This window comes from Falco punctatus, assembly GCF_963210335.1.
Source record: "Falco punctatus genome assembly, contig: scaffold_105, whole genome shotgun sequence".
NCBI classification, from domain to species: domain Eukaryota; kingdom Metazoa; phylum Chordata; class Aves; order Falconiformes; family Falconidae; genus Falco; species Falco punctatus.
Window position 1 is genome coordinate 57,037 of NW_027660255.1, and position 16,358 is coordinate 73,394.

General features: G+C 45.3%; 1 pseudogene across 1 annotated transcript; it reads left to right on the forward strand.

Moving 5' to 3' along the window:
* Positions 1–7,032: 7,032 nt before the first annotated feature.
* Positions 7,033–16,147, forward strand: LOC308057342 (epoxide hydrolase 1-like; annotated as a pseudogene). Its single transcript has 8 exons — positions 7,033–7,209; positions 7,974–8,154; positions 8,937–9,167; positions 9,544–9,674; positions 10,857–11,067; positions 13,803–13,911; positions 14,239–14,364; positions 15,330–16,147. The product of its transcript is annotated as an epoxide hydrolase 1-like (transcript).
* The last annotated feature ends 211 nt before the right edge of the window (positions 16,148–16,358 follow it).

The window sequence follows — 16,358 nt, forward strand, 5'->3', positions numbered from 1 at the left end:
TTACGTTCCAGGATTAACACTCCTAGCATGCAGTACAGCAGTACCCATATCCTAGAGCACAGAAAGGTCTTGTACACCCGACTTTCAGTCCATGGCCTGGCACACATGCAGGAGCTATCACATTTTGTGCATCCAGGCTCTGAGCACAAGCTTCCAGAGCCTGCTGCCTGCCTCCCATCACCAATATCCCCAAGATTATCCCTGGGGTATCAGTGACCTAAATACACTGGTTTGGATTTGAAAGTTGCTTTTGTTTTTAATGTTGCTGAGTCTCTAAAACCAGCACGCGTAACAAACTGCCTATTTCCAAGCAGCGGTTGTGTAATTTTGCTCCCCACCCCCAGAGATGTTGCCTGCCATTCATTTAATGGGCTCAGTTTCACTAGGAAGTGCCTGGAGGAACCTCTTAGCTCCCTAATTAGCAACAGAAGGGGCCAGTCCTTGCCGGAGGTAGCAGTGAAACATTTGTGAGGTCTTCCGATAATAAGGGAGACAGAGAAGGGGCCATTTCCAGCTGGGAAAACAGTAACTTCTCTTCAGCATACAGTGCAGAGCAGAGGACTAAAGAGATGTTAGGGGGAAGGTATATTCAGCAATGAGAATGGGCTTTCTGCGCAAGAAAGGAGCATTTGTGGAGGGGGAGGAAGAGGTTGGAGAGATTGTCCTGGGCTCTCCCAAGCTGTTCATTGCTCCTGCAATCCGACTTTTATGTAATATACCATGGAGCAGCACAGAGGCCTCATGGACTGGCTACCGGTGAGGGCAGGAGCAAGGTGTTGCTGCCGTCGGCTCTCAGATGTTTGAGCTGGCTCTTGTTAGTAAGATTGAGGAATTAACAGCTTGGAGGTGCTTAGGAGCTCAGTGTTTCCTCCAGGGACGGGATCACTGAGGCTGAGCACAGAGCCTGCCATTCAGTGCCAGAGTCGACTTTGGTACCAAACAAATCTCCCACCAACCAGCTGAATGTCCTGAGACCTCACTGGAAAGGTGGAAACTTTGCTTGTCCATTGCAAGTAGGGCAATGTGCTGGGGGCTTTCCCTTAACCCCAAGGACACAGCCACACGTGGTAAGATCTCCAGTTTTCCCCATCTAATCCCATCTCTGGGCATGGCTTTTTTCATACAATACCAGTTGGAAAGAGTTGCATGTGCATGGACAGTCCCAGCTTGGACCTGTTGGACCATGGGGACCATTTTCCTTCAGAAGTCATGCAGGGAAATACAGCATTCAGTGTCTTTGGCCTGTAGGAGCAAAGATCCGGCATAACACATGAAATCCTTGTTAGCCTTAGGACCTTCCTTAAAAGCAAAGGAAGAACATAACGTTCAAAGACAGAGTGATGCCATGGGGCAAGCAGGGTTTCGGGAACCTGGAAGAGCACAGGAGAGATCTGAAGCTTCCAGTTGTCCTGCCCTGCAACATCACTGGCCAGCAGCTCACTGGTAGTGGCCACCGACCAGAAAAAAAGAAGAGAGCTGGTCCCTGGTATAAGTCAGGAGACCATATTCACAAAGATCCCCTGTTAATGAGCACCATTTGCTTTCTAGTAATGCTTAAGACAGTGAACCTGATCTTGTGCATGCAAAAGGAAAATTACGCAGCAATGCCTTCATGCTGTAAGATGATGGCTTGATGATCTTAAAAGGTCTTTTCCAACCTCAACAATTCCATGAATCTATGATTCTGTGAAGGGCAGTGCATTACAGTTGGGGCCATAAATCCCAGCAAGGGCCTTGCAACGGCTCCAAAGGTCAGAATAATCATTTCCAAGTTGCCACAGCATCTCAAGCTATAAAAGAGCTGCGTTCAAAGGTTTTGTGCTCCATTCTTACCCCTGTTCAATAGCCCATTTCATAATGAGAAGTCACCAGCTTTCCTCCCTGTGTTTCAGGTTTCAGTATTAATGGCATTGATGAGGCTTGGATTGTGATTACGTGAAACTGGCAACGAGAAACACATAAAGTCCAAAATAGAAAAAAGCCCAAATATACACAAAAAAAGTGTTATTACTGGTGCTGCGAGCTCCTCTTTCCCACAAGAGGGCACCCAGTGTTTGCAGAACTACTGCTTGGCCTTTGGGTGCTTTCTCCAGCAGCAGGTCACACTGTACCAGCAGTAGCGAACGGGTCTGGGAGAGCTGGCAGGTTGTGTTGTGTTTGGCTCCTCCTGCTTGTATCCAGCTGTTAAACCAGCTGAAAAAATACATTACGGTAACATTTCCATGTCTGTATTTTCTATCATTGCTGCAGGGGTGATCCTGCAGATCAGTGACAAGAGCAAGAGCAAAGCATAGGAAACAAGCTTTCTGTTAGTATGTGATTTGTGCAATGGGAACATATGAAATCCCTTTATAAAATGATGCCTGTCGCACAGGGACTGTGGGAAGTTTAGACATTTGGAAGTTTAGACAGAGGTGCAATAGTGAGATTCAGTGTATCAAATTTTATTCTCTCTCCTTTTGGGTTGGTTTGTTTTTTTTTTTTCCCATGCCAGAGTAGCAGCTGAACCAGCAAAAGCACAGCACTGGGACAGAGGCAGAATTTTTTCTAATAGTGCTCCGAAGGGGCTTTTTAAAAATGGGTTTGCTAAGACTTCTGTCATTAAGAATAAGGGATCCTGCCCCAATGCAGGGAGATGCTCTGAGACATTTTTGCAGGTCCTTTCCTGTGGGATTCCCCTTTCCATTTATGAGACATGCATCAAAATCTCGTGGGAGGCAGCCTTGCTGTCTCCAGCAAGCAGTTTCTGCCTGAATTTGTGCATTTTGGCCTCGAGAGGTTGTAAGAGAGGAGGGGAAAAACCCCTTGCTTTCCACTGCTGCTGCATCCCAGGACGGAATTTCCTCTGGGAACCCGTTGATCTCTGCTCACCAGCACTCACACAAAACTCCTGCACATCCCCTGCATTTCAGTAGACGGGATCCTGGCATCCCAGCTGTTCCAGATTTATCGGGGGTGAAGGTGGCGGTGAGGTGTTGCCTTTTAGCCCCAGGGTATTAGTGGCCTTGGTGTGTCACCTTGTATCTTAAGTAAAAGCCATTCTGACTTTCCCAAGCTTTTTATACAGAAAGCAGCAACTTCTGTCTTTTCTTTGTAGCTGTAACTAGCTCTGCTGGCTCTTCTCCCACATTCCTGGTATAGATAAATTCACTCACAGCTGTTTAAGCCAGTCCTTCCTCCACCAGCCTTTATGCTTTTTCCCAGTGCTAAGTAAGAAACAGAATTTCCTCGAGGTCTCTTTTGTCTACTGATGACATCACAGCCTGCAGTACCTCAACCTGGCTCTTTACAGGGTCCTCAGCTACCTTCCACATGGGTTGTAGTTCTTTCCCCTTGTTGCTAATAATTCTCTTGTCTGCTGACTATAGTCCCTCTGCAATCAGGGATATCATCTTCCAAGAGGCCTCAAAAGAGCTGGTTTTGTTTGGGAAATAGAACCTTAAAGCTAAGTAATCCCAGACGGATGTAACCAGAAATAGCTGTGGTGTAGCAATAAACTGAACTTTGACCAAATGAAGGATTTACAAGCTTTTCTTCCTGATGACTCTTTTTTGATGGCACAGTGGCTGCATATGAAGTCACGGTATGAGACCTAACCATCACAGAGCTCACTGGTGATGGTACTTCGCTTAGAGCGTTGCATGGAGATAGGAATCATTTTCTCTCACAGTAAGATGTAGTTATTCCTGGACTGAAGGACAGCAAGGACACAATTTAGGAAAGAGAAGCCTTTACCTAGTAAGATTTTACTAACCATGAAGGAAATGAAGTCTAAAAATGAGCTAAAACAAAGCATTGATTTCTGTGGAAAATGAAAAGCAACTTTTCCTTTTTTGTTTGGGCTGCTGCCGATCACAGGTGCACATGGAATAGAGCCACACGATGCACAGGTCAGAAGGGGCACATGGAGGTCAGCTCATCGCAGCTTCTGCTCAGAGCAGGTTCAGGTAGATCAGGTTGCTCAGTGCCTTGTTCCTGTCAAATTTTGATTGCCTCTAAGGATGGAGATCCCACATCCTCTCTGGGCCCCTGTCCCAGTGTCTGAATACCTCCATGGTGAACTAATTTTTCCTCACATCTAACCAGAATTTCCCTTCTTGCAATTTGCGTCCATTGCCTTTTGTTCTTGGTCCATTTTTCCTACACTCTCCACTAGGTAGATGCAGACAGCAGTAAGACCCCACCGTTTGCCTTCTCTCCTCCAGGCTGAACAAGCCCAGGTCTCTCTGTCTCTCCTGGTACACCACATGGCTCCAGCCCCCCAGCAGCCTGGTGGCCCTGACCACCGAGGGTGGGCAGCCTCACTCCAGCCCTTCCTCTGCCAGCAAGGCCAGCACTGGACATGGCACTCCAGATGTGGCCCCACAAGTGCTGAAGAGAGCGAAGGATCACCTCGCCCAGCCTGCTGGCTAACACGCTTGCTATCTAGCCCTGTACGCACCGGCCTTTGCTGCACCTTGTTGACTCAGGCTCAGCTGAGGACCTCAGGCCAGGCTCTGCAGAGCTGCTTTCTATGCATCTGGCGTCCAGCCTGTGCTGATGCACGGAGCTGTTCCCTCCCCGTGCAGGACCTGGCATTTGTCTCTTGCTGAACTTAATTTGCAAGCGCACGTTTAGGCAATAGGTGGCACTGACGGTTGATGTAGCTTGCATTGTCACCAGGAGAGTGTCGCTGCGGAAGAGAAAGCCAGCAGAGGAGACACCTGGGTTGTTTCGCTGGGAGCTGTGGCTAGGCGAGGAGGAGCGGACATGTGGCAGGAGATGCTTCCAAACGCCTGGTGAGATCTCTTTGGCACAGGGAGGAGGGACTCTAAACAGGGGTCCCCAGGGTTGGGGCAGGAGAAAGGCCCGGTGGGGTCCACCAGGCCATCGGTGGGTGGGAGCATGCAGCTGAGCTTTCCTGAGCATGGGTAGGGAGGAGGTTTTATAAGACTGAGCCTTGTTCTGTGCCACTCAGAGAGCTGTTTCTGGGACATGCTTGCTTTGTTAGCAGTGCCGAGTTTGTGCTGTTGCCGTGATAACTGGTTTCGTGCCTCTGACTCACTAAACTCCAGGATGTAAGTGCAGGGGGTTGTTATTACTTGTTGCATAAGCTACTCAGCCTCCAGGGAGGTGGAGGCTGACACTGTTTACTCTTAGGAGCTCTTGGTCTTCTTTGTCTGGGAGTGGTTTCAGGAGATACTTCCTTAAAAATCACATAGACTGTCTCAGAGATCAATTACCCAATTGCCTTCACTACTGCTGGGATGTCCAGTACAGGCACTGTGTTCTGCATCACAGGTAGCAGTGGGAAAGGGTACCAGGCAACAGGAAACACCCAGTGGACTTGGTTTTTCATGGAGTTTCCTGTCCTTTTTAATTTTTTTTTGTCTCAAGGCATCGTAATTATGACACCAAACAGCTCCCTCATCTAGCTGCAGAGTAACAAGACTTTCTCTGTTGCTTCTAACTTTTTGGTAGATTTTAGATTCTGCTTTTCTTGCAAGAGAATCTACCAGGCTAAAAGAGAACCAACGAGGATGTTTCCTTTTTCTTGCGGGCAGATGAGACCTAAAAGCTTGGTATCCAGTCAGGAGCAGTTGGAAGTAGCAAAGGTACAGCAGCTCACTGAACCTGAACAGGGAAGGGTCCCACAAGCTGCTCCTCATGCCAGCCCTGGGCAGGATGAGTACCACGTGGCTGGCAGCAGAGTAACCCTTGAGCTTGGAAGTCCCCTGCCAAGGCTGGGCACCTATCGCTACACAGCTGCCAAAATAAACTATTTACTTGGCTGAAGTAACACAGCCCTCTGTAGGATGAAACACCGCAAGGACACCTACCCAGTTGTTCAGTGCCTTTTATCTAAATTGTGCTGAAGGCGGGAATATTATGGTGACAAACTATCTAGCTAAAACACAGCCCAGAAACACTGTCTCTGTTGCCAGCCAGCTGAACAGCTTGTGATCCCATGGCTGCGCGGTAAATGGTGCTGGCAGGGGATGTTCCTTACACCATCCCCAAGGGATGGTACCATTCAGACAACACTATCAGACCAAGAATCTTTCCCACCCCACCCCCACCCCCATTTTCTAGGGATGGCACCTTGTCCTGGATCAGGTAAGTGAAATAGCTGCTCTGTGCTGAGGAGTTCACTTTTTATTAGCACCTGGGCTGGGGCACAGCATAGTCCCTTCCATACCCTGTATGACAAAAAATCTTCATTCACAGTCTTCTTTGAGCCCCCTGCAATAGCCCCAGACAGCTCTGCTAATCCCCAAGGGAAGCTGGAGAGCTTGAGGCACAGGTCAGGGGGGTGGGAAGGGACACTACATTTAGGACTGATTGCTGAAGGGTTTGAACGGTTTTAAAACATTGCTGTCTGTCTGTTAAATCCAGCTCTGGCGCCTTAGCTCCTACACCTCAAGAAAGTCTGAAACTTTGCTGTCTAGGTAAGAAAAAGAGGCACCAGACAGACAAGTTGAGACCTTTACCTATGGACAGCTATGGTGGAGAGCTAGCGTTGCCCTAAAAGATGACTGAATCTGTAGGGGAGCTATGTATGTAGCACAGTCAAGGGGCATGTCTAGCACATCCAGCTGTCTCCAGCAGCTGAAAACTCTTGTCTCTGCTCCTCAGCCCACTCTGTGCAGTTTTTATTCCTGAAGCTGTCCAGGTGCTACTATCCCATTCACTTCAGTACCTGCCTTAAAACAGATAGATCCAGATCCTACTGATCCTTGTCTCCCAGGGCACACCTGGTTCATAAGGAGAGGGACAGAGAAGCCTTGTGATTAACAAGTCCTGATCAGCAAAGGCTTAAGGTCCCTAAGAAACACTGGTAGATGTAACCCTGCCACAAATCCTGCCTGCGATCTTCAAAAATAACAGAAACACCCAGCCCCTGCTGACTGCATGGGGTTTGTTACTCACGTCCAACCAATGTGACTACAAGCCTCAGCATAGTCCCTTTACCCTTGACACTTCTGTTGGGCGCAAACAATTTTATGCCTCCCCAGGTCATTCGAATGTTCTCAGAGGAATGCAGCCCTGGTCCCTGTGGCCGCTCTGGGCGTTGGAGGGATGCTGGTTTACTGGCTGAGGTCTAGACACAAGATCAAGACTATTGAAATGGGCAATGGATGGTGGGGCTCAGATGAAAGACCTCTAAAAGGGAAAGAAGATGAAAGTATCTGTCCCTTCAAGACTGAAACATCTGACAAAGAAATTGAGGTGCCCGTGCCTGGGAGGTAAGGAGGGGCAGAAAGCTGCGAGGTGGAGCCAGTTCATCACCCACCTTACTGCTTTGAGGTGATGCCTTGGGGGCAATAGCCAGCGCAGGTCCGTTAGATGATGCTCTGGCTCACTGCCCTTTATGAATGGGATTTGAGCTCAGATTCACTGCAATGTCTTTACGCTTTCTGAGACCACAGACTCTCAATGCAACCTGGGGCTGCTCCTGCAGAAAGGCCATGCTTTGAGCAGCAGAATTTGACAGCAGGTCTGCAGTGGTGGAATGGGGTGGGAGGGCACCGGGATAGCAAAGGCACCAGTAGGGCAGGACTGAGGGGCTTCCGCAGAGGACAGGGTTGGAAGGGTGAAGAAGGATGGGGTCCTTCCTTCTGTCCCTACAAGCCTGTCACTAATTATCTGGCCAACTAGCAGTCGGTAGCACAGGCTGAGCTGCTTATTCTTCTCTCAGCTGGCAGTGCTGGCAAGTTCCTAGTGCCCAAAACCCTAAAGCGAGTTAGCAGTAAGGCAAGCGTAGAACCCACTACTCCTGGGTGCCCTAGGGGAACTGCTAACCTGTAGAGAAATATATTCTCCATATAAATGATTCAGGAAGTTATACAGAGTATGGCACTGCTTCAGGAGGGCTTGTGGTGTCCCAGAGAGAGACACAGAAGCCGGTGGAGCCAGGAGAGCCTGTTCATGCCTGCCTTAGCATAGGGCACATGCAGGCATCTGGCCAGCCTTGCAAGAGCTCCTGTCCGCAGGACCTGCATCGCCGCCTGGAGCAGGCCCGCTACACACCGCAGCTGGAAGGGGCTGCCTTCCGCTACGGCTTCACCTCCAGCTACCTGCAGAAGGTGGTGGCCTACTGGAGGAACCTGTTTGACCGACGCAAGCAAGTGGAAATCCTGAACAAATATCCCCATTTCCGAACCACCATTGAAGGTGAGGGGGTCTCTGTGGCTTGAGCAGGTCTCACTCTGAAATGCACAGAGAGAATGGGGGGCTTTAAGAGGTTACTCTATTAAGACAACAGTGTGCATAACAGCTTAATGAAGGATCAGTAGTGGAGGCTATGTTATTAGTAACCCTCTATAGATTAAGATCATTGCACAGTGGTGATAAGATTAGATCTGCTTGAAGATGGGCTTCATCTGGCTCTGAACCTGCACTAAATAACAACGAGGTTTTCTTCTGCTATTGCCTTGAAGCCACCTTTGAAAACTGTAAAATTTACCCAGGCCCTGAGGTTGGAATATCCACCACCACCACCCAGTTTAGCCAGGTGAGGTTAGCCAGACTTTAGATAAGTGATCTGCAGGTTAAACTTATATCCTGCGCTTACTTTTTCCATGTTTCTCTTTTTATCACCCACACATTTTGTAATTTAGTCATGTTTTTGCACGTGTCTTAGCTGCATTATGCTATTCATTGAAGTGCAGCTGTACTTATATACTGTAAGACCAATTTCTCAGGAGGTGGATGCTCAGTCTCCTGTGACCCCAGTAACTGGGACTGGGATCAATACCTCTGTCTGTAAGTAAAAGATGAGACACAGGTAAAATACCAGGCATGTCCTTTCAGCTAGGCATCTTCTTGCCATGGGTTGATTGTGTACCTTCTGCTGTGAATGCTAATCACAGTTTTGCCACCCTCCTTCTTCAGAGTTTGGAACAGAAACTGTGATGGAACTAAGGCTTTAATTTATCTGTCTGGATGTGTGGCAGGGATTGATATCCATTTTATCCACGTGAAGCCCTCCTATGTCCCTCACAGTTGAGCTGTTCAACCTCTGCTGATGGTCCACGGCTGGCCTGGCTCCTTCTACGAGTTCTACAAGACCATCGCTCTACTCACAGAGCCAGCTGAGCATGGCCTGAATGAGGGTGACATGGTGTTTGAGGTCATCTGCCCATCCATCCCAGGATATGGCTTCTCTGAGGCACCACACCAGAAAGGTGAGCGATGAAAAGGCGCTGTTGGAATTGCCAGGTTCTTGGAGCCTCAGTCATCCCTGGCCCTCACCAGGGAATGCAGTTTGTGAATGCAGATGCTTGGCTCTGCACTAACACCCATGTGGCTGAGGCTCTGGGGCTGGCTGTGGAGATCTGGAAGGTAATGGTAGCTGGAAACCAGGTCTGCTTTCCACTTTATCCACTTTCCACTGAATTTCCATCTTGTGTTCACTGTATTGCCAAGGAGCAAGGCAGAGCAGCATAGCACACTGTGCCTTTACACAGCAGCATACTCATGTGCCTCTGTCAGACCATGATCTTTGGCCAGGGGATGATACACCAAGACAAACAGGTTTCCTCTGTTTCTCTTTACCTGCAGGCTTTGACAGCAAAGCAACTGCTCGGAAATTTCATAAGCTGATGAATAGATTGGGCTCCAAAGAATACTACCTACAGGGAGAAGACTGGGGATCTCTTATTACCACAAACATGGCCCAGATGCTGCCACAGTGAGTAGCAAAGGGAATCAGTGCAGAGAAGGTTTCTCCAGTTCTTACCCTACCTTCTGGCTCCACGGTCCGGGTCCTGCCTTCTGTTTGCCCTGCCTCTCATCGCCTTCTGCTTTGTTTTCTCCAGGGGTATCCCCACCCCTGTGCATTCAGTCATATTCACGTGCTTTGCATTGACAGTGGTATTTGCATTCTCACGCTTTCTAAATTTCATAGAATCATAGAAGCATTTAGGTTGGAAAAGACCTTGAAGATCATTGAGTCCAACCATAAACCTAACACTGCCAAGTCCACTGCTAAACCAGGTCCCTAAGTGCCACATCTACACACCTTTTAAATACCTCAACCACCTCCCTGGGCAGCCTGTTCCAATGCTTGGCAACCCTTTTAGTGAAGAAATTTTTCCTAATATCCCATCTGAACCTCCCCTGGCACGACTTGAGGCCATTTCCTCTCATCCTCTCACTTGTTACCTGGGAAAAAGTGACCAACACCCACCTTGTTACAACCTCCTTTCCTGTAGTTTTAGAGAGCAAGAAGGTCTCCCCCAAGCCCCCTTTCCTCCAGACTAAACAAGCCCGGTTGCCTCAGCTGTTTCTCATAGGACTTGTTCTCTAGACCCTTCACCAGCTCCGTTGCTCTTCTTTGGACACATCTTTCTTGTAGTGAGAGGCCCAAAACCGAACACAGTATTCGAGGTGCAGCCACACCAGTGCTGGGTACAGCATCACTGCCCTTGTCCTGCTGGCCACGCAATTTCTGACACAAGCCAGGATGCTGTTGGCCTCCCTTATCTAGGGAAGAGTTGTACAGAGAAAAATGGAGTGCTGTTTGGCTTCTCTTTCACTAGGCATGGAAGTAAGCTCTGCTGCATTTTGATTTGAGACCTCAAGGATCATCATTCTAAATCAGGAAGGAGATAAATTTAAAATTGGCAGGGAGAAAAGGAAGGAGCTCAGCCTTTCAGCAGCTGATCAGTACCACGAAGTATAGGACTTTCCTGGATGGAGGTGGCACCAGCTGTACCATTTTTAACTCTCCCAAATTTTTTTGGAAATCACGATAAATGTGAAGGGCTTATGTATTTGGCTTAGTGAAATGCTTCTATTACAGCTCCCGTCAGACTTATTTTCTAGAAAATTTGGAAACAGAAAATGGCTTGATTTAACCTTCTATTCATTAACTTGATTTCAGATCTGTGAATCTTATCTTCGCTGGCAGAGAAGGTTTGAGAAGGATGATTTCCGTGATGCTTGGGGCTTATATACCATGGCTCATAGGCTTTACTAGGGAAGATGTTCGACGTATGTATCCTTTCATCCAGAAGAATATACATGAACTATTGCGAGAGTCTGGATACTTACACATCCAAGCCACCAAACCAGACACTGCAGGTAATGAACCTTCTCTATATCACTATGAACTTTGTATACTGACTGCTTAAGGCGTATAAACACATAGTTGAACAAAAGCCAACCATGTTTGAGAAGCAATGAATTCTGGTGACTGAATGCAAGACATGGGGACAAGAGCTGTGTAAAAGGAAGTGAAAAGGAACCGCTTAAAAAAAGACGGAGACTACAAATATCACTTTTCAAGGTCTGTTAAATGGCATACCACTTCTCTATGGCAAAGAAACCCTTTGCAAAAAGCCTCTTAAAGTAAAGCACAGGACCCTGACATTGAAGCTTCTAGAAATAAATGTGGGTGAAAACAAGAAAAATACCATAAGCAAGTGCAATGTGAAACTTGCAGAAAGGTAGACACAGCCATAATACCTGAAGCCAGAAGCATGATGTAGTGGGACCAGTAGATAAGGAGTCTGAAGAAAGGTATGGCCATCTCAGAAAAGTTACATGATTTATTTGTATAATATTATCAAAGATTATGGGGTATTCCTTTATTGAAATAAACCCTCATCAGGAAAGACAGCAGAGCTGTCTCAGACTGGCATCAGGTACGGAGACCATAGAAGGAATAGCACCCCATCCTGGCATTTAACTGGAAAAGAGGAAACTCAAAGTGAAACGTCAGCTAATGCCTAGTCTGTTGCTTGAACTGATTGCAATATCAGAGAAATAAAAGGAGACAAACCAGATACCAGGTTGGGGTTTTTTGGGTTTTCTTTTCAAAAGCCAAACAATGAAGACAGCCCCCAGAAAAACAAAGACCAGTATGTCTAGTGTCTGATCAGAAAACTAGCAGAAATGTTTTTAAAAGGAGAATTCATTTACAGGTGATAATATCACAGGGAAATCATGCTTCAAATATCAGAGCTCTGGCAGGATCAAGAAGCTGTGGATCTAGTAATGGAACATATTTAATTTCCAAAAAAAGTTTTGTTGAGGTTCCTTCCCCCAGTGTTCTTAAAGACATTAAACTGCCTTAAGAAAAAGATTAAGTTCATGGGTTAATAACTAGTTAACATGAGAATTCATGAATATAAATAAGTAAGCAAGTTCCAGGGGAGAGAGAGTATCACAAAAATCTGTGCTGGCACCCGTACCTTTCAATATGATCTTAATTTCTCTACAGATAAAAGTTAATGGTTAAGTGAAAATCTGACACCTATCCAGGGTTTGGTTTAATCTAAAGATAAATGGTTTTGTAACTCTCTGCAGTTAAGTGACTGCTTGATTAAACTGGCCAATAAAAACTGATGTCAACAAAGTCCAAAGCAATTTAAGCAGAGGAAGAAAATCACAATGGGCTCTAGTTTGGTTGCTGCTATGTGAGAGAATCCAAGAGTCAAGGACAGTGCTTTGAAACGTCAGCCAGCTCAGACTTTAAGAGAATCTTACAAACTCTTAAAGAAAGCAAAAAGAGAGTAAGACAAAACACTAAATCCATGATATTTAGAATCTGTTCCACCCCTGTTTCATTAATATATTTTATAATCAAAAGAATACAAGAAGGGGAGAAAAAGAACCCTAAAGTGACCAAGCAGCTTCCCTACAAGCACTGTACGTAGTCTAGGACTCTTTAACCTGGAAAAAAAGAAGAGCAGGGATTTTGTAGCACACTGTGAAAGGCAGAAAATAAATAGGGGGAAAAAATACATATTCCCTGCTTAGTCTCAAAAAATATCTATATTATCAGTTTAGTTCTCATTAGGCAGGTTTAAAGCAAAGCTACAGTATTTTCACTCACCAGAAGCTGTGGTACCTAAGATGTGTACAGGTTGAATCATTAGTAAGCTGCAAACAAGACTGGTATTTCTGAGCATCCAGTCCATGAAAGTTGAATACAGTGATTCGGAGACAGCTTTCAGCTCAGAAAATGCTCACCTCCAGACGGGTCATATGTTAGCTGGCACATTTTAGCCTGCCCTACCTTTGCTGGTCAAAGCATTTACATGACTTTGATGTGTAGCAAATCACTTTAGGCCTGACAGCACAGGGAAACTGTTGTGCCAATGCACAAACTTACTTTGCATTAACTATGTCCACTATTAAATTGAAATCACATTGTGCATCATCTTCTACGCAGTCATTCAGTGCTAAAGTCACACTAAAATACACTTGAGAGTAGGCAATTCTATGGATACTGTAAAACTACAGCCTGGAGTGTGGTACAGGAATTTTCCCAAGGCAAGCTCTACCACTGCTGAAGTAATCCCCACCCGTTTTACAGGTTAAAACACAGATATAATATGCTGTGTTTATAATGTTTGTTAGCATTCCCCAAAGGCAGGAGCAGATAGCAGATACACAACACTCCACTGTTGTTTAAATTACATAGAAAGTGAACAGCACTCAGGGTCCCAGTTAGCCATCCTAAGCAGGACAGTGCTCCCAAACAGTTTATCTGAAATTTCTTTTCAGAGTGTAATCCCTTTACATCTGAATTTGCTCTTTCTGCCACACATTACCAAGAAGCCCAGAGGATTTTCTTAACTCCTATTTTCTTTTGTATAGGAATTGCTCAACTTTATAGTGCTGTCAGTTATAGCCAAAATTCCATTGGGGTGAACTTTTCAAGAATAAAGTACTACCAGGGCTGGTAAAACGCACTCTTTACTGAATTCTCATAGAAAACTCTGAAGAATTGATGTAAGTCCAGTTTAACTCCCACTGAAGTATTTGCAATGCCAGGCAACTGCAATGGTTCTCTTCTTCTCTTGAATTAGGTTGTGGACTGAATGACTCCCCTGGGGGGCTTGCTGCATATATATTGGAAAAATTCTCTACCTGGAGAGATAAATCATTTCTGCATAAAGATGATGGAGGCTTGGAAAGGTAAGAAAACAGGTGCTCTTCCATGAGAGGACTCATTAAAAGAATGAGCAATGGTAACTAATGAGGAGATAGGTAAAAGACTGGCCAAAGCTGAATTTTGAGCATGAAAGGTTACACATGACAAGTAGTAGTGTAAACTCACAGCAGACTGCCTGCAAACTACTGCTTCAGCACCGGGCAGTTTTGCTCTGGGCACATGGGTGCCAATTAATTTGCTGCTTGAAAACAAGTGGAGAACAAGAACAACTGTTCTTCAGGGCATGAGCCCAATATAGCGTATTGAGAAACAGCTTCCAATGAAACGTCTTCATCTTTTTCTATCAACAGCAAATACACTCTTGATGAGCTTTTGGCCAATGTGATGATTTATTGCGTGACATCCTCCATTGTGTCCTCAATGCGATTCTACAAGGAGAACATCTCCAAGGACCCTGGTCTAACAGGTGATGCCAGGTAATGAAGTGGTAGGTGTAAGAAAGATTTGCAAATGAGATTGAACCACGTTTGCCTGTATAAACATTTAGATTACTTTAAAACAGCAAACTTAAGTTGTTAAAAAAAATAATCTAAGTTCTTATTTTCTTTTGATAAAAATAGTTGAGTCATTTTTCTTTTGAACCTGTAATTCACACAAAGTAACTTGTAGCCAAGACAATGCAGCGGACATATCAAACTATATTCAGTCTTGTGTTCAAACTACAGGTCTATATACTTAGTCACCAAACAAATGTGATCTCTGGCTCAGTTCAGTTAAAACAAAACAGAAAATCAGGAGCATTTCCAAGAGAGACGTTTAAACTGAATTAGGAAGCATACGGCTTAGTGGTGGATAAAACTAACGACTACAAGTGTTAAGCACAAACTTGGGGAAGCAATTTGGAGAGCAGTACCTTCTAACAAACCAAGCACCTTCTAACAGCCACTGACTTTAAGATGACTATAAGAGAGGCTGACCAGAAAATGCTGCAGAACGGAATTCCATGTGATTGATCACACAAACAAATAGAAGAGTCTTTTCCTTTGTAGACCGAGCCAGCTTACCTTTCCTCAACTCATTCGTTACGCTGGTACTATAAATTCTAAAGTAAACTTGAGCAGGCTCATTTCTGACTGTCACAAAGAGGTGATGCGTCTTGCCATTTATCGCAAAACTGTAAAACAAGGTAAGTTTAAAAATAGGAAACGTTTCAAGATTGAACCGTGTGCGAAGTTGGCTCTACTTTACGTTTTTGGGTATAATATTCTCATACTCAAGGAGACTCAAATACAAGCAAAGCTTTTCAGCAGAGTACAAACCACAAAATGTGTCGCTGCGGTGAAGCTCTGCCAGCTGACTGTGGCAATTACTAGAGTCAGGAGGTTTTTATAGAATTTCCCCAGGACTTTTTTCAAAAAGGCACTTAGTTAATGTCCTCTAGGTTTGCAGTGTATGTTCCCACAGGGACTGCAGCTTTTTCCTCAGGAGCTAGTACATACACCACGGGTCTGGGCAAAGGAGGTCTTCAAGAACATCATCACTTACTCTTACATGCCACGTGGAGGGCATTTTGCTGCCTTTGAGGAACCAAAGCTTCTGGCACAAGACATCATGCACTTTGTCAGAAAGGTGGAACAGCTGTGAACATGCACTTTAGATACATATACAGAACAGAAGCAAGTTGTTCTGCCACCAGCAGAACCTTTACTTTGAGGGATCAAATAAATCCAATGTAATCACATAGAGAAAACAACATTTCATTTTGATAATCATTACAGTACTAAAATTGTTAATGAAGCTCTAAAGCTTTTCTAAAGAATAAAAGAAAAAACCCCAAAATAAGCAACTTGTCTTCTTTCACTCCCGGCACCGTATCATTGCTGCACTCATAGTTCAAGTGTAACAGAATACATGAACGGTTTACTGCAGAAACACTGCACTCATCTGGGGAAGAGAGTAGAAAGAAACCAGCCCCTTGATCCTTAGAACGAAGGCTTCTGTTTAAAAGCTTCTTTAAACACTTGAGTGCTAGCGTCTGAAATATGCATCACAAGCAGCTTTGGTGGAAGTGTAAAGGGTTTTGATCTCCTGAGCACAAACACTCCTACGTTCAAGTTATGTTTCATTCAAGAGACCAGGAATTACATATTCAAGTGGGCAGCTGCACACAAGGCAGCTTTCTTCATTCTAACAGGTTTTCCCCCTACGGCTAGCTTTAGCAGCTACTACACTATGTAAACAGATGTTTAATGGATAACAAGGCAGAAACAGCGTTCCTAGTGTGCTCCAAGCTCAAAAATACCAACTTAATTTCCTCTTCATTCTTTATCATTCCATTCCAAATGGTAAAGTTAAAATATGCACCAAGCGTAGCAGGTTACTTCAACCTTTACCCTCATTTAAAACGATTCTTATCACACCATCGTGCAATTTTTGCTAGCAAGAAGCTGCAAGCAACCTTGCTACCAGT